We start from the raw sequence: 22,365 nt of genomic DNA, 5'->3' as shown, positions 1-22,365 counted from the left end.
GGCTTGCAGAGCTGCCTGGAGCTACTATCACAGATGATTCAGAAATGTTTCACCAAGTTAATTGTTTAATAAGACATGGGTACATAGAGGTATCCATGCAGACTGTAGATATTTGAGTTGGAAGCGTGTCGTTTGTGATGTATTTAAGGGGCTTTAGGAAGCTTTTGAGCCACATGGATTCGTCATTGTGATATTGTCAATTATTTATTCACATCCAAGCCCAGACTGCTTTATGGCTAATTTCTTAGGTCCCTACTTGCCCTATGATTTTCTGAATTATTTATTCATTTATTTATTTTACTATGACTTCACACATTATTTTACAGCCATATACTGTTAATAAAGTCACATTATATTATGTTATACCAAGATATATTAGTTAGCCCTGATCAGGAATGTAGCCTACTGTAAGTCATGTGGTTCCATCTTCTTTTCTTTGTGGATTTGCTACTTTTCTCTGCTTTATATAGATGTCATTTTGAATCTCATTGAGTTTTAGACTGTTGGTTAAATTCAATAGCAAATTGAAAATGCTGTCTTGTGCTCTGGGAAATTTTGATGAGCATTTTCCTGTATTTTTTAAATACATTTTTTTCAGCTACAACCCTTAGATGTCTTTGCACCAAAAATACAATCTAGGATCATAGATAGATATTGACTTAAATATTGGGATTGCTGCTGCATCTAAGGATGATCTCCTTTACAGAGTTATTTGTTGGTTATTTGTTATTTATTCTATTAAATGCCACTTAAAATGTCCCACAATTCAGGGTGACTTGTTTGAATGCCTAATTTGGTCTGACAAATAGTCTAGCATAGATCAATCTTCAGTTTATTAAATGGAAAACAACATAAAGATCCTGTAAATCCAGTTTAACCATAAAACTGTCCAGATCTCCACTTTGCAACATTGCCTGCACTAGTCCAGAACTATTAGAGGGATAGATAGTGATGTTTATCATCTGACTGTTTACCCATGCAATGCTAGTGCATCAGTTTCTTTCTCTCCTGCCTTTCCGCCTCTATAAAGTACGTTACAATCTAACAGATAATTTAATTATTCCAGCACTACTTCAGATTTCACCAGTCACGTTGTTGCTTCTGTTGAAAATACTGCCTTCAGAAAATATATTTTTGCTCAGGACAGCTGCATCTACAGCGACCTCTTTCTGTTTAGTTATGCTGAGTGCATGTTAGGCCTTTTTTTATAATGTGACATCATTATCATATTTGCTCACTCATCGTTTGCACAGGGCTATAAATAGTCATCAGCGCAAGGCGGAGGATGGGAGATTGTGTCCATCCTAGTCTGGCCCTTTAACACCTGAGTGGAAGAGCACAGAGATTTCTATTTGAATTCCACTCACATGTGGTTAAAAATCAAGCATATATTTTAGTTAAAGCACTTCTTCTGCACACAGCTGAAAGGGAGTCCTGTCCCCTGAGTTCTGTTGACAGCTGGGCCACGTCAGCTATTCAGTTTGTGCTGACCACAGTCAGCATACAGTCCTGGCCTTGACTGGAGAGCCAATGAGGGAGCTCTGTTCCTCCCAGGCCCTCTGACACACACACACAGTATAATGTCAGTCTATCACCGTGCAGCAATACAGGTCACCCTGTTGCTCCAGATAATCAGTGAAGTGAGTTAGCGGAGGCTGCACAGATATACAAGTAGATTTCAGAGCAGTGTTTCTGTTTTGCTAGAGTGGGAGCATGTTGTTCCCACCACACTCTGCTTTATGAGCTAATCCACCGTGGTAGGGCTGCTATTATTTGTTTACTCTGTGCTTTATTTGAGTGTTCAAGTTTTGACCTCACACAAACTCACACAGCTCTTATCAAGGTTAGGCTGTATGTTGGTTGGCAACTCTGTGGCCCTGAACAATGCAGTATAAGCCATTCTTTTGACAGTCTGCAGTCTGCATTGCGATCGTTTGTGTTCAGGATAACAGAGTTTCATGCTGTAACAATTAACAACAAAGATGGTTTTAAGAAGACTGGAGTCAGTAAAATCAAATGGTATGCAGGCATGGCTGGACTAACAAATCAGGTGGCCAAGGGCAATAAGTAGCTGGTACCCAACTCCCATCATCTGTGTACTGTGTATGTACCTTCTTGCTTCTACACTACAGATACAAGACCATAGCAGGTTCTTTCTATGCCCAGGCACCCTGAATCCATGCACTGCAGTAGTGAAATAATACTACCCAAATCTAGGTTTTCTCTGTCATAAAATCTGTGGTATTGTGACTAAACCTTAATCAGAAGAATTTGCCTTGTGAGCACAATATAAACTTGTTATCAGTGAACTGGATTTTAACACAGAGCCCATAGATATCATTAATAATGCAGGATATGGTACTGTACTGATGGTGTAGACGGATTCAGTCACAAACTTAGTTAATCAAATGATCGTGCAAACTGTTTTAAATGAATAAATTTGTTATCCAGCCTTTTATAGGCAGCAGCTTTGCAGTAAGAAGGAAGAAGTATTTATAATAAACTGAACTCAAACCTTTCCAGTAGTTCTGCACTGTGGCCAGTAGGAATAGGCAGGTCCAGTTTTTGTAGAATTATACTGTACGTTTTAGTATCCTTTTTTTCTTTTATCCATCCTTTATTCATCCATGTGACATCTTCAGAGCAGAGATTTTCTGTGACACCTCACAGCTCATAAAGTGGGTTTTGTGGAACATATGCTGTACAGTACAGTAGCTGAACCTAGCACTTCATGCTCAGGCAGCACATTACAAACATCACAATAATGAACAAAAATCCTTGTATGAAACATCCATTCCAAAAGCTGTTCCTCAGGGAATTTATTTTTCAGACGCAGACTCAAGGCTTCATCCATTTGATGTCTTTACATGTGTGCAGTGCTGCAGGAAATAGCAGCTTGCTGGTCAGCAGCACAACATGTGCAGAGAAACATGAGTCAAAAAATGAGCACTGCCAGAGGTCATATGAAAATTGGTTGGGAATATAACTAAGTTTTGACTTTATGACTAAGCACATATGCCATAGTTGCTGTGGGCAAGGTGTGAAATATGTACTGTTTGTGATGCATTTAAAACCACAGCAGAAATAGAAAGCTGTGAATTTTGAAGCCAGAGGGTGGTCTTGACAGGCTGCCATTTAAATACTGAAGATGAGAAGAATAAATAAACTTTCAAAAAGAGAATGCATTTTGGAGAAAAATATTCATGGGGGGTGTCAGAGATAAAAGAGATCTGTTCATTTATATGAACTGTCAATACAAACTGCAGATCAGAAGGTGAGGAATCTGGTGATTTATCACAAAATCTGGAAGGCAGATGCTAATGAGAAATTGATGCGCTGCTAATTCCAAAGTGAAGGAAGACACAGTTACACAGTAAGCGCAAGCAACAACACAAAATCCACTGTACCATTAAATGAAAACTGAATCTCCTTTTAATTTCAAGCTGGTTTTTCCTATTATACCAAACTTTTTCATATGAGGTTTTAATTTGCCTCCAGTGTGAGATCATGATAAGAGACTGAAACTTTAATGAATCTCTAAATGAACAGGAAATGCTCATTATGACTTTATTGTCTGTTAGTGACAATCTGATATCATTTAAAATTAAAAACATATTTTCTTGTATAATACATGTCATAATAACAAATGTGCTGTGTCCTGTTTTGGCCCCTGAAGTGACACCTGAAAATTCCCTTTTATTTTATAGTTTGCATCAAAACATTTGTATAATTTTTCACAAATATACTTAAAACTCACAGCTTTGTAAATCCAAGTAAACAACACTCTGTAACAGCTCATGACAATCACTGATTTGCATCTCAAACACAAATAAGTTCCAGTCTAATGGACAGGATGTATTGATACATGTTTATCCAAAGGCAATAGTGCTGTACATTCATTCAACCATAAAGGAAACGGGTCACTTTATACTCAGTGTGGATAACCAGTCAATTGTGTTTCTAACTAATGGAAACAATGCCATTTAACCTCAAACACAACCCTAAAAACACACAGTTTTAAAAAGCTGTTTTATTCCTAAATCTACACTAACAGAACAACATTATAATTCACTGAGAGTTGTTTGCACCCTGTAAATTCAGTAAAGCTGAGGGGAGATGCACATGATTCTCTGTAGGTTCATGACTTCAATGAAATAAAATTCTCAACAATAAAATATTAAATACCTTAAACAAAAGGCTGACAATTAGACAGATCTCAGAGAACACACAATGCCATTACACTGGAAAACAATATTCCCATGATTGTTTGACCCTCATAATGTGGTTCCTTGAAAATCTACCCCAGGCATTTGGAATCATACCGACCCAGGAAAGACTTTGTTTTAAAATGTGTCCTGGGAGATCGGATCACAAGTAGACAGCGCAGAATACAAGTGTAAAGAACCACCAAGAAGGATTGTGATCCAATCAGTGAAACCAGTTGTCCTGGGATGTGTTTCACCACTTATCTTCTGTAGTGTAGTAATGTGTCCTGATGCGTCTCCGACAAGGCCGTTTAAGGAAAAAATGTCATCAATCCAGGATGTGGTGCGTGTTCTGGTGAGAGCATGCCAGTGCTCAAAATAAAGGAAAAAATGCAGAGAAATGTCAGATACACATCCATTAATGAAAGCTTTCACAATACATCCTTGTACAAATCTGACTCTTGTCTTCTTCTTCTTTGGTTTGGGAGACTTCTGGCACTTGTTTGGTAACAGACTTGAAATAATAATTGTACCAGTGGCCATTCGATATTTAAGCAAAAGTGTCGCAGTAGTAATGAAATCTGAACACAAGTGGTCAGCTAGACACCTTGGAGATGCATGTATACAACGGTGATATGTCTCGGCTGTCCACTTGTGTTCAGATCACTGAGATGCATTTTAATACCAAGTCCAAACACGGCCGTTGATATCATTATTAGTTTGAAAGTTATAAAAAAAAACATTTCAGTAATGGTGATTTTCTTCAGGATCTAGCTCAGTAAATTTTGAAGATCCATCAAATTCATTGACACCCTGCTGAATCAGCAGAGTTTCAGCTCAATCTTAGTTTGTAATACTGTAATATTTGTTGTTTCATAGTAACGAGTTTTCCATGAGCTCTATAAATGTAAACATTCTGGATCACCACATCCATAATATTACCTGGATCCAGATCATACTTGGGTGTGTGGTAGACCTGATGACAAACACTGTAAGGCATTACAGTAAATATGGCATTAGACATGGCGGTTCTGTACCGGAAACAAATTCCTTGGCCAAATAAAGGTGATCATTATGATTATTTTGAGTTACACTGTGAACAAACAAACAACAAATGCCAGTAAAAACAGTACCTCCTTGGTGAAGGTAACAAATAGGATTGTGTCTCTACTGCCCCTGTAAAACTATACTGGCGTCCCACTGGACAATGCTGAAAGATGCTGGGTGATGGTTGAACTTAACTGGTGACACCTGTTCTACAATTCTACTAAGAATTATTCCTGCTAGAGGCCAGTGGCTCAAGAATACATTAGCAGTAGTTTAACACACCTGAATCTCTAACCAAACTGTCAAATGGTTGAATTGCATTTTAAGTAATGGATGCCAGGTTTTTGACAAGGATGAAGAATGTGTGGAATAAAAAAAGACAGTATTTCTGGTTCTGCTGCATCGATTTCCATCCATAAGAAAAAAAACTGCTCATTGTGATTTTGACAATGTGACAGGAGTGCAATGACACATTGGTGGAGTACTCCTTTAATATCCTTCTTAAAAATCAGGAACTTATTCAAAAAAATAACTGAATACTAAATATTTATATTTGTTAGCTGTCACTTTGCGGAAACATCTGTGCATCCTTTCCACTGTGGTGATTTGAACTAATGAAAAGCAAACAACTCATTGATTTTAGTCAACCACTTTGATCGTACACCCCCACCTTTTTTTTTTCCACTGAGGGCAGTCCTCTTTACCTCTATCCAGCCACTGCCTGAAATGTACTATGTGTTATCCTTCTTTAAAAGGGGGAAAGGGGATAGTTTGAATGAAGTCATACATATATTGCGGAAGTAAAACACTTAAAGAGCCCATGACATGCTTTTCTGTGTTTTTTGATTTATCTACAATTTTATAATGATTAATTATGTTAAATGTGACTGAAAACTCAAAAAAATGAGGTATATGTATTTTGTTGAGCTTTTAGGCAGAAGCAGCTTGGCTTATACGTGTCTCACAAACTCTCACTGGCGAGACCTTTTTTCCAGTTATGTAAAGTCTCATGCAGAAGTTTACAGATTTTCTGAAATTAAGGAAATCCTTAAACTATCACATAGGACTTTACATTGCTGGGAAAAAAGTCTCATGAGCGAGGTTTTGCGAGACCTGTATAACTTATACGTGTCTCACAAACTCTCACTGGCGAGACCTTTTTTCCAGTTATGTAAAGTCTCATGCAGAAGTTTACAGATTTTCTGAAATTAAGGAAATCCTTAAACTATCACATAGGACTTTACATTGCTGGGAAAAAAGTCTCATGAGCGAGGTTTTGCGAGACCTGTATAAACAGTTGCTTCTGCATAGAAATACTAGAACATACAGACACCTCATTTTTTTTAACTTTTGGTCATGTCTAAGATGATAACCCACTGTTGAAACATTGTAGATACGTCAGGAAACAAGGAAAAGCATGACATGTGCACATAAAAAAAAACAACAAAAAAACAAAACAAACTCCACATGTTGCATGTCTGTTAAACATTAGCGAGAAGTGTTGTAAGGCTGGAGAAGTTACTATGTCTGCACTATGCCAGTTAAAATATGGGTTACACATCCATCTTCATCGTAATCTGTGGCAGTGTAAGAGTATGGAACATGGTTTCTTGAGTGGATCTCTGCAAATTACAATTGTTTTCTTGAACTCTTGCCAAAATCCTGTTGATCCTCTGTACGAGGCATTATTTTAAACATACCAAGGTCTTGACCTTGTAAACAGTCACATTTTTCACCATATATACTGTGTGCACCTTTAAAGCCCCACAAACAAATTGAATGCATTAAAAACATTTAAAGACTTTTAAAAAACCTTTATTATCTGCAGCTTTAGCTTTAGCCTTCAGCTGTCTTTTTTAATTGGTGCACTGCTGCCTTTGATGGTGCTTTAGCACCAAAAATGATTACTTCACACTCCAGTCAGCAGATTTATCGCATGGTTGCTGTAAAAGCTCAGTAATAAATTAAAGTGAGCTGGTTATAATATTATTTGAGTAGTATTTTACATCATGTAACTGTTGGACAGTGTCTTGAATGACACAGCGCTGTGACAGAAATGAAACTGAACTTGGTTGTAAAATTACAGATGGTATTTCCCTGACAGCTCTAGATTCTTCTTCTTGTTTTTGTGGTTTCTAATCATTTCTGTGTATTTAGTGGATGAATGATTTTGTTGCTAGCCCATCAGAAAGTTGTGAAAAATGCCTGTAATTTCCCAGTCATTGATCCAAAACTCAAATATACTGAGTTTGACACTGCACTGCAGAAAGTGGCACCATTGTGAAGCTGAAACTAGAAAACACTGGTGTTTGTATCTTTAAAAATTCCTGAAATGTATAACTGATTATTATAATCATAAAACATGAATTTAGTGATTATTTTATTAATTAAGGATTTCAACTGGAGCACAAAGTAACAGGTCTGAGGGCTTGCCCGGGGCATTGAGTGTTAGTGTCCATGTTGTGACCGTAATTCAAATGTGTGTCAGTGTGAGTTTAGGCTGCAAAAGGTGTGATTAAAAGGTAATGTAACACATGCGGCATTCAAACATTTGTTGGAAATAGTGTGTTTTCAATAAACAGCATCCACAAATGGACAGAGGATTGTGATGATGGGGTGGTTTGATGACTTTTTATACATTTTTGCCATGAACCTGTGTTACCACTGAATTCCAGTGTAGTAGTTTTATACACAAGCTGCCTATAGCTACTGCCCTCAGTGAAGGAGCAAGCTACAAACTTTTCAGAGCCTCCTTTAAGGCCTGTCTTTGGTTGTGTTTGTACATGTTTGTATTGTTGGTGAGGCCTAACAAAGACTGCCCTGAGCCTGATCTCAGACATGGTGCTGGACAATGCTTACTGGCTAAAATTTCTAGAGAGGCACTTAAAAAAATTACAAGAAAGTAGGAATAAAATATGCACTTAAACTGTCTTCTCCCTGGCACCACTGTGCATTTGAGACCATATGATAATATTTTTTTCTGTCATGGACTGAAGTCAGCTGCAGGAACTGTCTTTTATACTGGCCTGACTGCCACTCATCTATTATATCATAGTGAACCTAAAGGCTCATTGTGGGACAACCTGGAATTGCAGTTTCAACTGCCGCCTTGTCAGTTTTCAGGGAGGACAGCATGTGTTGATGTTCATGTTAAGGTTGTAGTGGGATCATAATATGCACATGTTGGAAACACAACAAAAAGAGAAAAATCCTACAGAGTGATGAATGGATGCTGGGGCTGTTAAGATGGACATTTACAGATATTTTTCCCTCTTCTCTTTTTCTTTCCTCACTTCTCCTGGGAGACAAATTAGCATTTTTGTTTTCCACTGTTCTGGACTTTGACAGTGCAACTGTTGTCTTTTCACTGCAAGATTTTTTTTTCTTGTAAGCGCTTTGCTTCATGATCTCCTTATGGCAGTTTCTCTCCTGTTTGTTGAATCTTTTCTATCATAGCACTGTAACACCTCTGGTGTCACTCTGACTGTAGAATTGCATTGCTGCTTGAATAAAAACTGCAATTTTGAATCATACCTTGACTATACAGTACTTCTGCCACGTTTGCATAAGCAGGGAGAGCTGCTGCCTCAAATCAAGTGCTCCTATTCTCATCCAAAGCTCCATCTAAGTGTACATTACATGATGTGATGAACAGAATACCACTTGAAGGGACAGATAAGAGGGAACCACGGCGAAGCAATTGCTTTAGAGAACGAACAATATTGAGAAGAAAACTCCACCAGTAAGTGTGAGGACAAATCTAACCTTGTACCTGGTATCTACCACTCTGTGATGTGTGGATGTTTGGATAGCGTTCCACTTGATATTAACTTGTGATTTGTGTTTAGATATCTTAGTTGAATAATAAAATGCATGTTAATGCAGGTGTAAATTGAATGTAAATGTAAATTTGCAATGCAAAATGCAAATGGCCCCCATATCAGCATCTCTTAAGGAGAATGGAGCTGAGGGGTATCCTCACCTTGTGGTGGTCCCATGAGAGGATCCTGCATCACTTCTGTTGACCTCACATGTACTGTTTGCTTTTTGAGATTAACCCACAATGCAGCCCCCAGTGCAGGCAAAATTGAGATAACAAGGACACTCATTTATCCCAGGCGTGAATTCAAAGACCTCTGAGTGAATGCCATTATCAAGATGTCCAGACACAAATCACATGGCAATACCAGGTGGAAATAGGGTGTTATACTGTAAATACATACTTTATAAGGTTTGTTCCCCGAGCTGCAACACAAAATACAGTTAAATGAAGATATATTTATAGTGGCACAACACTAATTTACATTAACATTTACCAAAGATAAAATGTGTGTTGTGGAGGATTGGTCTAATGGTGGTTTGACAGATTTTTTTTTTTTTTTTTTTTTTTTTTTTTTTTTTTTTTTTTTTTACCTTTCTTTGCTCAGGGCAGTTTCATTGAGAGGGGAGTTCTCTTTTCCAAGAACACATTCATCACATCCACACATTTCCACACATTCATGGCTAGAAACTGCCCAGTGCAGCTTCAATCTGACCTTCTGACCACTGAGCAGTTGGCCTTAAGGGCCTTGCTCAAGGGTACCACAGTGGTATTGATGAGGGTGGGGCTGCTTTTGACTTGTCCAAGTTAATCCTGCTGATCCTTAGAATGCACCTTCTAGTCACAAGCTTGTTTCTTTAACCTTTTGGCCATTGGTGGCCATGGTGGTCTTTTGTCAAAAACAGTTCAGATTCACCCACTTCTCTCCTAGTCCTACAAATGTCATATCTTCTATAAAATAAGTCTGTAAAAATCTGCCTTTTATTTCATTTATTCTAATTATCACATATTTGTAATTCAGCCCTTTATACAAGATGGGAGTTTTTGTTTTTCAGTTTTTTTAAGTTTGCTGTTTTATGTTGAGATCAAGCATCAAAGTAATCTTCATGAAACCCAACAACCCAGGAGAGCTGTTATCTTGTGAAGCCACATGTTGAGATTCAAAGTGAACAAATATTCTCTCTTTTTCTTTCTAAAGGAGATGCTGACTCTGTGGCCTTGGAATATATTCATATTTAAGTAATGCATTACCTGCTTATGAAACAGTAAATGCTTTGCAAATGTTGTTCATAGTTAAAATGACCCAAATATTTGTAATATCTACACAGATCTTACTTAGGGCCAAACCATCCTGAAGGCCATGGAGCTGATAGCAGAGAGAGATGAGTTCCATTTCATTTCACATCATCCAGCAGACTGAAAACTAGAGCTGTTCTGGAGGCGAAGATTTTCCACCCAAGTTTCAGTGGGATCCTGTGGGTTTTCTCAGACTCTATCACAGGTTGAGTTTTTGGTAAATAGTGCCTTAAATGACACCGGCTTCTTTAAGTCTTTGAGTATCAAACAAAAAATAAATCAGTTTTAGGTATAGACCTGGACAGAGTTCTATATGAGTCCAGTTTTGAAAGCCTGCACCTGCAAAACTCCATATCAGGCCCAACCTGTTACTCAGAGTTACCGACCCGGCCCCTTAATATAAGACCCGCGACCTGACCTGTACTCATAATTAAAATAGATTTTAAAGTAAGTGACTGTGTAGCTTAAAGTATCTGTCGATGGGCTCGGCACCTGGGCTCTGCAGCTGTACCCGTAGTGAGAGAGTGCTTAGCTTATGGCTATAAATTCTAACACTTTTAGGCACTATATACAAGCAGCAAAGCCGCTGATAATGCTGTTCTCACTGTCTGCAACCACACTGAATTTCTCCCATATGTCCGACTTGGCCTTCGATGATGTGCTGTCCACAATTTTCTATTCACCACTGGCTGTGTTCACTTTTAGCTCATCTAGTTTGACACAGTCACGCCTGGTCTATGTTTATGTCTGAGTGACGTCCTTATTAGCTGGATGTGAGTTGAGGGGTCAAAAGTTATATCATAGACCTTCACAATAAATACATCGGTTATATAGGCTCAATAAAATTATGCTGGATTAGGTGTTTAAAAGAAGCTGCACCTTTATTTATTTTTAATTTAAATTATGTTTATTTCATTCACTACCTGCCCACATTTAATTAATTTTTTTACCCATGCCTGTTGTCTGTACTCGTGAATTAATATAAACATGTTTTTTACCCGTGACACAGCATTTTTTGCAGGTACCCGACCTAATGCAGGACTCTGGGCCTGGATATTGATCTGCTGTGCTGTATAACCACTTAATACTAAACGTTCCTTACTTATTTTTTTAATCAAATACTGTATTTCAAACATAATACCAGCCTCCATTCATCCATCCACTGGGATGGGGGCCAACTGATGGCTGAGAGGTGGGGTACACCCTGCAAAGGTTGCTACTTTATCACAGGGCTGATACATAGGCTACATTAGTACATTCATATTGCAGGCCTTAATGTTCTGTTCCTTTTGCTAGATCTTATCGTTCTGCGTTGATGTTTCACATTCATGTTTGAAAGTGAGTTGTATCTGACTTGTCCTAAACTGCCATGCACGCGTAGATTTAACTGAAATGTGAGCCTGGTGTGTACATGAATAACAACAACTTTGTTTTGTGATGGCAAAATCATGCACTCTCCTCAAAAGCTTCTTAGTTATGATACTGTATGCTCTTTCCAGCTTCTCTGTGAATGCCCAAAAAATAAAATAAAATGGCCACATTTTTTCATTGACCTTCGTCGCTGTTGTTGTTCTCCTCCATGTGTTTTCTGTACCAATCTGTGAAGTGCCGGCACTGACTGATGACCCTGTGCAAAATATGCACATGCTCATGGGATGATCACGTATGAATCAGACCACATATTGAAGTGGCCCAGATCAGATAGGAAAAAAAATCTGATTTGGTTTGTTCATAGATATCTGCATCACTTGGAGGGCATTTGCCAGTTTTAAACCTGGGTGCGTCATGTGTGATATGATTTCTAAAATGAATGCAGAATTCAAGAGTACTTCTGAATACAGTTTCCTAATTACACATCAGAAATTTCATTTAGCTATTTCCTGGTAATTACTCAGAATTAGAAAGAAAAAAAATCACTGTTTATAATGACAAATACACAACAGTGCGAATTCTTGGAACTAATAAGGTGCTCACGGCACGCATGTACTTACATTACCTGAAAACCAAAAGTGCATGTTTGCACATTATGTACATGATTGAGTGCAATGCCAGTGTCAATAGGACTGACACACTGTGCTGACAAACATTGCCATTTAACAATGTTTTAAAATGGACTATTATAACGTCCGGTCTAGGGAGACATAGAATGAGAGCCTACAGTTGGTTGTAGTAGTATACAATACATGGGGCTTTTGAAATACTATATGAGCAACAGCAGAAATGGTGGTAAGTGACAGCATAGCTTTCAGATCACTGGTGTGTCAGCAGACATACAGCAAAAGAGTGACCTGACCACTGATGGCATGCTTTGCTCTATTACTGGTCTGTTATTTGAGAGTTTACTGTATGTTATATACAGTTTCTATGACCTTCAACTCAACCGCATTTGAAAAGTGGGCTGGTTATGTTAAATGAAAGAAAGTTTTTCAGTAGAAAGGTATTTTGTCAGTACATATTGAGAGTATGATCCACTGATGGTACTACAGGAAAAGTAAGGGATTTAACCAATTCATTTTGCGGACATCATGAGTGCATAACATATTTTGTGCAAATCACTCTTAATACCTGGCAACATATAGTATTTCACTGGATATGTTAAAACTCTGGCCCACTGGAGGTGCTAAATGAAAAATCAGAGGACTGGTAAACTCCTTAAGGTTCATCCTCTGGAGAACATGAATATCTGTACCAAATGTGATGCTAATCCACTCAGTAGTTGTTGAGTGAGTCTGCACCAAAGTAATGGGCCATCTCTCTAACCTTCCCACGAATAGTATGGCTTTAAAGATTTTCATTAAAATGATGCATCATTATTGCTGTAGAGTCATACGGTGCCATCCATTTTCAAACCACTTACACAAAGTCAGGATGGACTTTTTAACATTTTTCCCTTCTGCCAATTGAAAGAACCCCCCCAACAGGTTCTATGAAGAACACCTCAAAATGGGGGTTGCAGTGAATTTGAAGAAACACAATTTAATACTGAGGGCCTTATTGCTGCACTTCTCACCCTGCCAACTAGAGTGAGTCACCCAGCCATGAGTTCCACTGCTTGTATGTGATTTTATTTCGTTCTCTTGATACCTAACCAAAGGTCATGTCACCAGGTGAGGGTTGACTGCTGAATCAAGAGCTGTCTGTGATTGCTGAGCACTCTTCACTTTGGCCACATAATTACACACCAGCAACCTTGTGTGCACTGCTGTTAGAACCTACTCAGGTGGTTGTGCCTGTGTGGATTGGAAAATGTCAATGATGCAACAATGGAGATTTGCATAATTTTTCAATTGGATACAAGTGAACAAATGTTCATTAATACCAGACCACGGTAACAAGATGATTCATTGTTGTTACTTCATGTACAAGAAGATACAGTAGTGTCTGGGATATTCTGTATGACATAGTCATTTTACTAACATTGGAGCCTTAGTCACAGTGATTTTAGAAATAGATTATTTCTCAATATATGACCAAACTGTAGATTAAGACAATTCAAGGTCAAAGTGTTTATTTGTCATATGCACAGTTAGGAAACGTGTTTCCCTGTAAAATGAAATTCTTACTTTGCCGTCTACATGAATGCCACACAAAACAAGTGAAATAGAAGGTAGATGAGCAATAACAAATCTAAATAGGCTGTAACACAAATCTAAGGCACTTTAAAGCAGCAAGTGAAGAAAGCAAATAAAAATACAAGAACACAATATAATACAGAGAGAATATATGCTACGTGGGAGCCATGAAGTGCAAATACTCAGCAGTGAGTGTGCAATTACAGTATGCATGTGCAAAATGAGTATGTAAACAGTACAGATGGAATTACATGAGGTAGATCCTGAGTCAGCCGTTTAGGAGTCTGATGGCAGAGGGAAAGAAAGAGTTTTTCAGTCTAGAGGTCCTGCATTTCACACTTTTGAGCTTCTGACCGGAGGGTAGGGGTATGAACAGTATATGCTGGGCGTGGTTGAGGTCCTTGAGGATGGAGGCAGCTTTCCTGCGCACCATGTGGTGGTAAATGCTGCAGGCACTTGCGGTCCATAGCATTAGTGCTGCCATACCAGACAATGATGCAGCTGGTCAAGTTGCTCTGCAAAGGATCCCAGGTGACATCCCAAACCTCCTCAGCCTCCTCAGGAAGTACAGCCACCGTTGGGCCTGCTTGACCAGCTGTGTGGTGTTGTGTCCAGGTGAGGTCCTCACTGATATGGATGCCCAGGTATTTGAAGCTGCTCACCCTCTCCACTTTGAGCCCCCGGATGAACAGTGTCTGATGAGATCTCCTCTCCTACCTCGTGTCCACTATCATCTCCTTCACCTTGTCCGTGTTGAGGGTGAAATTATTGTCCTCACACCATGACACCGGACTGGCCACCTCCCTCCTGTAGGCTGCTTCATCCTTGCCAGTGATGCGACCTATCACTGCGGTGTCATCTGCAAACTTTAGGATAATGTTGTCCTTGTGGGAGGCGACACAGTCATGGGTGAACAGGGTGTAGAGGATGGGACTGAGGACACATCCCTATGGGGTGCCAATATTCGGGATAATGCTGGCTGAAGTCCTATTGCCAATCCTAATAGTCTGGGGCCTTCCAGTCAGAGAGTCCAGGAGCCGGTCACAGAGGGTGGGGTGCAGACCTAGTGTGGACAGTTTGTGGGTGAGTCTGTGGGGGATAACTGTATTGAAGGTGGAGGTGTAGTCAATGAAGAGTATCCTGATGTAAGAGTCTCCATTTTCCAGGTGAGAAATGGAATAGCGGAGGGCAGCCGCGATGGCGTCTGTTGGGCCGGTAGGCATACTGCAGGGGGTCCAGGGGGTCCGGTATACTGCTCTGGATGTGGGCTAGCATCACTCTCTCAAAACACTTCATAATGATTGGGGTGAGTGCCACTGGCCTGTAGTCGTTCAGGCAGGTGACCGGGCTCTTCTTGAGAAGGGGGACAATGGTTGTGGTCTTAAAGGAGGTGGGAACGATGCTCTGGCTGAGGATGAGGTTGTCTAAATTTTGTTGTTCAGAAGAAATTTTATTTTTGAATGTGCTGGTTGTCATTGTAAAGTGTGATGCAGCATCAGGTAGTGAGACATTCACAAAAAAAAAAAGTGAAAACGAATTCCCTAGTAAAAACTGCTCAGAATGGGGCATGGCAATGTTACCATTAACTATTAACTTTTACTATTGCTGATGAATATTATTTCATAGACACTGTTGATTTGTGTGTTTTAATCCATCCATCCATTATCATCCACTTATCCGGGGTCAGGTCACAGTGGCAGGAGGTTCAGCAAGGTAGCCTAGATGTCCCTCTCCCCAGCGACCTGTTCCAGCTTCTCTGGCGGGATTCTGAGGAGTTCCCAGGCCAGATGAGATATGTATTCTCTCCAGCATGTTCTGGGTCTGCCTGAGGGCCTCCTACCAGTTGGACTTGCTTGGGAGACCTCCAAAGGGAGGCACCTTAGAGGCATTTTGGTAAGATACCCAAACCACCTCAACTGACTCCTTTTGATGTGAAGGAGCAGAGGGATGTCTGAACTCTGCACCCTATTTCTAAGCGTAAGTCTGTCCACCTTACGAAGGAAATTCATTTCATCTGCCTTTATTCGAGGTCTTATTCTTTTGGTCACTACCGACAGCTTGTGACTATAGGTGAGGGTTGGAGAGTAGACTGACTGGTAAATCGAGCGCTTTGCCTTTTGGCTCAGCTCCTTTGTCACCACGACAGTCTGGTACATCTTCCGCATTACTGCAGATTCCACTGCCCCTATCCACCTGTCAATCTCACACTCGATTTTACCTTCACTAGTGAACAAGACCCTGAGATACTTAAACTCCTTCACTTGGGACAACAACTTATTCCCAACTCAGAGGGAGCAGTCCCTCATTTTCCAGCAGAGCGCCATGGCCTCAGACTTGGAGGTGCTAACTCTAAACCCCACCGCTTCACACTCAGCTACAAACCACCCCAGTGCATGATGGAAGTCATGGACTGATGAAGCCAACAAAACCACATCATTGGCAAAGAGCAAAGATGCAGTTCTGAGGTCCCTAACCTAAACATGTTCTTCCTCCTGGCTGTGGCTTGAGATCCTGCCCATGAAAATTACAAACAGGATCAGTGACAAAGGCCAACACCAACTGGGAAAGTGTTTGACCTTTTGCCAAATATATTGACACAACTCTCACTTCAGCTATACAGGGACCGGATGGCTTGTACCAATGGCCCTAGTGCCCCATACTCCCCACAAGATCCCACAAGGGTTGTAGGCCTTATCCAAGTCCACAAAACCCATGTAGATTGGGTGAGCAGACTCCCAGGATCCCTCCAGTAACCTTGCAAGGGTAAAGAGTTGACCCATTGTTCACTGTTCCATTGGTCAATGGCCCAACTCTCCAGAGCCTTCAGGATCTCACTGCAAATCTCATCCACTCCTGGTGCCTTGCCCCGAGTCTTCCACCTCTTCTTCCTCCTTGAAGGACATGTTAGACAGGTTCAGGAGTTCCTCAAAGTGCTCCTTCCACTGACCACCCAATTATGGAAGGTGTGTTTTAATGAACTTAATTAAACTGTAATGAGCAGTAGGATCAGTGTTAACACATTGCATTTTGCCTTTTATAAAAACTATAGAATGGCAGTGCATTTCTGCAGCTAAATCACCAGCTTTCTGACGGACAGGAAGCAGCTGGGGAAAACCACATTCAGCACCCGTACTATCAGCACTGGTGCCCCCCAGGGATGTGTGCTCTCCTTGCTGTTCTTCTCCCTTTATTCCAATGACTGCACCTCAGGAGACCCTTCTGTAAAAATCCTGAAGTTTGCAGATGACACAACAGTCATCGGCCTCATTCAAGACAGAGACAAGTCTGCCTACAGATGGGTTGACCCTCTGCTGTGGTCATAACAACCTGGAGCTGAACACACAGAAGACAGTGTAAATGACAGTGGATTTTAGGAAGCGCTCCTCCACCCCATCTCCACTCCCACCATACTCAGCAGCACTATTTGTGATGGAGTCCTACAAGTTCCTGGGCTCCACAATTTCTTGGGACTTGAAGTGGACAACCAACATCAGTGCCATCATTAAAAAGGCACAGCAGAGGATGCACTTCTTGCGTCAGCTCAGGATGTTCAATCTGCCCCAGGAGCTGCTGATTCAGTTCTATAGGGAATCATCGAGTCTGTTCTCTGCTCTTGCTGGGGCAGCACGGTGGCACAGTGGTTAGCGCTGTTGCCTCACAGCAAGAAGGTTCCGGGTTCGGGCCCCACCCGGGACCTTTCTGTGTGGAGTTTGCATGTTCTCCCCGTGCTTGCGTGGGTTCTCTCCGGGTGCTCCGGCTTCCTCCCACTGACCAAAGACATGCAGCTTAGGTTGATTGGTGTCTCTAAATTGCCCATAGGAGTGCGTGCGTGTATGTGTGGTTGTTCGTCTATGTGTTAGCCCTGCGATGGATTGGCGACCTGTCCAGGATGTACCACGCCTTCGCCCGATTGCCGGCCGGGATTGGCTCCGGCCCCACCCGTGACCCCGTTCAGGGACTAAGCGGTAGAAAATGAATGAATGAATGAATGTTCTCTGCTCTTCCATCTCTGTTGGGTTTGACTCGGCAACCAAACAGGACAGGAACAGACTCCAGTGGACAGTCAGGACTGCAGAGAAAATCATCGGTGCCAGCCTGCCCTACATGGAGGACCTGTACACCTTATGGGTCAAAAGGAGGGTGACGAAGATTTCTGTGGACCACTTAGTACATCCTGGACACAAACTGGACAGACATGTCACTGTGCACCAAGACAACCAGACACAGAGACAGTTTCTTCCCCCGGACTATTCCACTGATGAACAGCCACTCAGTTTTTTTTTTTTTTAGCTTGTATATATTTTGTATTTATTTATTTTATTTTTATGTTGTGCACACCGGGGGTCATTGGGCTGGAGTCACATTCCTTGTATTTTTGAAATACTTGGCAAAACAGTTTATGCATATGGTGTTTACTGTCTAACGTCACAGTTGTGACATTGCCATAGAAACCTCAAAGTAATTCAAATAAAAAAAGATACAATATCAATCTGTTTTGGAGCAGCTTCATATTAATCCACGTGAAGGATAAGGCTGGTCATTTTCTATGTTAATACTATTTTCAGTATTCTATGTAAAGAGACTAAAACCGACAATGAAGTCCCTTTACTCATGTCATGGTTAATGTCTGTCAGCTCTCAGTCCCGGATAGCTTGTTCATCTGTGCAATATTCATCCGTTGTTGTTCCAGAATTATTAAAAACACAACAGGGAAACATGCTGCTGCACTGGTGACACATTTTTTTCATTACAAAACCCCAGACACAACTATATTGGCTCAAAGGCGCCAATTCGTTAATTTCCTGACACTGGTAGAGACGTTAGTAGGAGTCAGAGTCAACTGTTCATGCGTGAGATCTTGCACAAGTGCTCATCTTTGTTTACATTCTGTTAGCTCCTTGTGCTGAGGTCTGGGGTTTGCTGATGAAGAAATGTCACCCAGTGCAGTGGTGTGTTTCACTGACATGTTTTTAATTGTTTTTGAACAACAATGGAGCTCTATGGCACAACCGAAGAAACTAATCCAGGACTGACACACTAACTGTGAGTAGAGGCAATTCATTGTCCACTTTAGTCTCTGTCTGGGGAGTGATGAAAATACTGTTAATATAGAAAATGAGCAGCCTTATCCTTTAAAGTCGTAGCATTTGTCCACTGCTGCCAGGCAGTTCAAAACACTGAACTCTGTTCACACACTTACGTACGTATATTGTTAACAGTGTTAAACATGTTTTTGCTTGGATTTTGCTGACAATTAAGAGCTCAAACATTTGTTTCACTATAATCTTGTATTGATTTATTATAAACATTGTCTGGTCGTTGTGGAAGATAGAATGTGCTATTATTGTCATAACCACACTGGGTCTGCACCTCACCCTCTGTGACTGGCTCCTGGACTTTCTGACTGGAAGGCCCCAGACTGTCAGGATTGGCAATAGGATCTCAGCCAGCATTGTTACGAACACTGGCACCCCATAGGGATGTGTCCTCAGTCCCATCCTCTACACCCTGTTCACCCACGACTGTGTCGCCTCCCACAAATACAACATCATCCTAAAGTTGGCGGACGACACCGAAGTGATAGGTTGCATCACTGCCGGGGATGAAGCAACCTACAGGAGGGAGGTGGCTGGTCTGGTGTCATGGTGCAAGGACAATAATCTCAGCCTCAACATGGACAAGACGAAGGAGATGATAGTGGACATGAGGAAGAAGAGGAGAACTCATCGGCCACTGTTCATCCGGGTGCTCGAAGTGGAGAGGGTGAGCAGCTTCAAGTACTTGGGCGTCCACATCAGTGAGGACCTCACTTGCACACTTAACACCACACAGCTGGTCAAGCAGGCCCAACGGCGGCTGTACTTCCTGAGGAGGCTGAGGAGGTTTGGCATGTTGCCTAGGATCCTTTGCAACTTCTACAGCTACATCATCGAGCGCATCTTGACCAGCTGCATCGCTGTCTGGTATGGCAGCACTACTGCTATGGACCGCAAGTGCCTGCAGAGAGTGGTAAAGACTGCAGAGAAGATCACCAGGACTCCACTGCCCTCTCTGCAGAGCATTTACCACCGCAGGGTGCATAGGAAAGCTGCCTCCATCCTCAAAGACCCCACCCACCCCCAGCACAGACTGTTCATAAACCCAACCTCCGGCTGGAGGCTCAGAAGTGTGAAATGCAGGACCTCTAGACTGAAAAACTCTTTCTTTCCCTCTGCCATCAGACTCCTAAAAAGCTGACAGGTGTTTATTACCAGGAAATACGTCATGTACTGACGACCTGTACTGTTTACGTTCTCAGTTTGCACATGCATAATTGCATATTGACGGTTGACTGCTGCACATGCTGATCCCATGCAGCATACATTCTCTTATTATATTCTTATATATTTTTATTATATTGCTGCATTTGCTGCTTAAAGTGCCTTAGATTTAGTGTTACTTATTTATCTACTTTGTATTTCATTTGTATTTTGTGGCATTCATGTGGACGGCAAAGTAAGAATTTCATTGTACAGGGAAACACGTTTCCTAACTGTGCATGTAACAAATAAATACTTTGACCTTTGACCTTGACCTTTGACCGGGCACTAGCAGGAACACAAACACTGGCCTGTACACTTGCATACATTATATTCTGACTTGCGCAGTCATTAAGCTCATTATTGCCATTCCATTGCAGTGGTGTTTAGGGGTGAATACATCTCACTTTAGCAATAAATACACTGTATAAATGACTAGCTGAGAGTGTGCATATGTATTAAATAGGGGTGTAAAGATAAACTGATACGAATCGGAAAATCGATACAAGTGTCAGATTTATGCACCATCTCCTGCTGGAATTCAAACACCTTTCTTAATGGCACGCACAGTACACATTTCTGCAGGATTAAACAGTGCTAGTTTTAGCAGCTACCTCAGAATGCAGAACATGCAGGGCTTGTGTCGAGTAGCCTATACTGGAAGTTAGCCTATACTGAAAGTACCACCGACCTTGGAAGTAGAAATGTTACGAAGGTGACACATTGTTGATCCAATGGAAACAGTACAGTTTGCTGTGGAAGCAGTCAACTTGAGGCAAGTAACAGTGCTAGTGTTGCTAGAAGCTACTTTTAGAGCATATCATCTGAGAATCCCACCTGGTTGGGTTGAATTCAGTGACTGAAGCTAAAAACTATTTCATTTGCGAAGACACACACCTGTATTGTTAAAAATGTAGGATTTGACAAATGACAGTGATTCTGAAGCTGAAGCACACAATAACATGTTGGCAAGATTTAAGTGAAAAATGCACTCCAGCTCTGTTTGATAAAGTGAAACAGCAGCTGGAGGTTTACCGTTCACCAGTGCCCATTGTTTACTATTGTTAAAAAGAGTATAAATGTTTTATATATTTGGCTTTTGCTGCTTCAAATAGTAACAGTAACTCTTTTAATTTTATACCCTAAACAGATACTTTTCAAAAAGGTCTTTCAAAAAAAGCTAAATAAAAATTGAATGTCTGTAGAATTGAATTGAAATCACTATGAATTGTAATGTATTGCATCATTACAGATTTTGCAGTATCATTCTCGTATCTAATACATGGCCGGCCCATGTATCGAGATACCTATTGAATTGTGTGAGAGGAAGAGACGCACACCCCTACTATTAACAAAAGCTTGCTGTCATTTGAATCTTTGCAACAAGGCTGTTTGGCTTGTAACCATGTTGCAAATGTGTCAGAGATGTCCTCAGCTGGAGCTGGTCATGGCTCTCTGCTGTAGAATGGCTCAGCAAGCTGCCAACATGTCCCCTGACAACCAGGTCCATTGTGGATCAGTAAACAAAACCCCTCTGGGTCCTTTACTGCTGGTCTGGCAGAGAAGAGACAGATGTATCTGCAGGGTATAAAGAGGGCTGAGATTCCAGCTGCACTGCCTTCTACTCTGACAAGCCTCTTTGAGGTGTTTGCATGACCTGGTCTCCAGTATGTTCCATTTGCTGTTTGATGACAGGCTGAAAGGATTGGGCATGTTTGGTAGTGTAATATATGACCTCTGGAGCACTATAAGGAATGACTACAAGCTTTACAGGACCACATTACATATAACGAGGAGATACTCTGTGTATTTTACCATGCAAAGTACTTGGCCTGTGTCAGTTCATTGTTTGAGCTTGAGAAAAAGGCTTATAAGCTGCTGCCTAACTGTCGGTGACAAGTTGAATATTTTAGCGGGCTATGGGGACTGGAGGTTAATTGTTGATTCCGTGGTATTGATCAGCAACCCTATCAATTCCCCACAGATGTATTATTCTCATTCTGTGCTGTGGGTGCAGCACAAATTCTGCTTCTTGGTACAGTAAAAATTAAATCTTGCAGTACTAATTTGAGCAGATAATATGATTTTTTTTTTTTTTTTTTTGACATGTTCATTTTAAATTTTTT

The 22,365-nt window shown here is 40.9% G+C and overlaps 1 protein-coding gene across 4 annotated transcripts in view; it reads left to right on the top strand.

Moving 5' to 3' along the window:
* The window catches only part of iqsec1b (IQ motif and Sec7 domain ArfGEF 1b), a 248,188-nt gene that overhangs the window by 1,212 nt on the left and 224,611 nt on the right, over positions 1–22,365 (top strand). The gene's annotated exons all lie outside the window — the stretch shown is intronic.

This window comes from Monopterus albus, unplaced genomic scaffold, assembly GCF_001952655.1.
Source record: "Monopterus albus unplaced genomic scaffold, M_albus_1.0 scaffold203.1, whole genome shotgun sequence".
NCBI classification, from domain to species: domain Eukaryota; kingdom Metazoa; phylum Chordata; class Actinopteri; order Synbranchiformes; family Synbranchidae; genus Monopterus; species Monopterus albus.
This window is presented reverse-complemented; position numbering and strand designations above follow the sequence as displayed.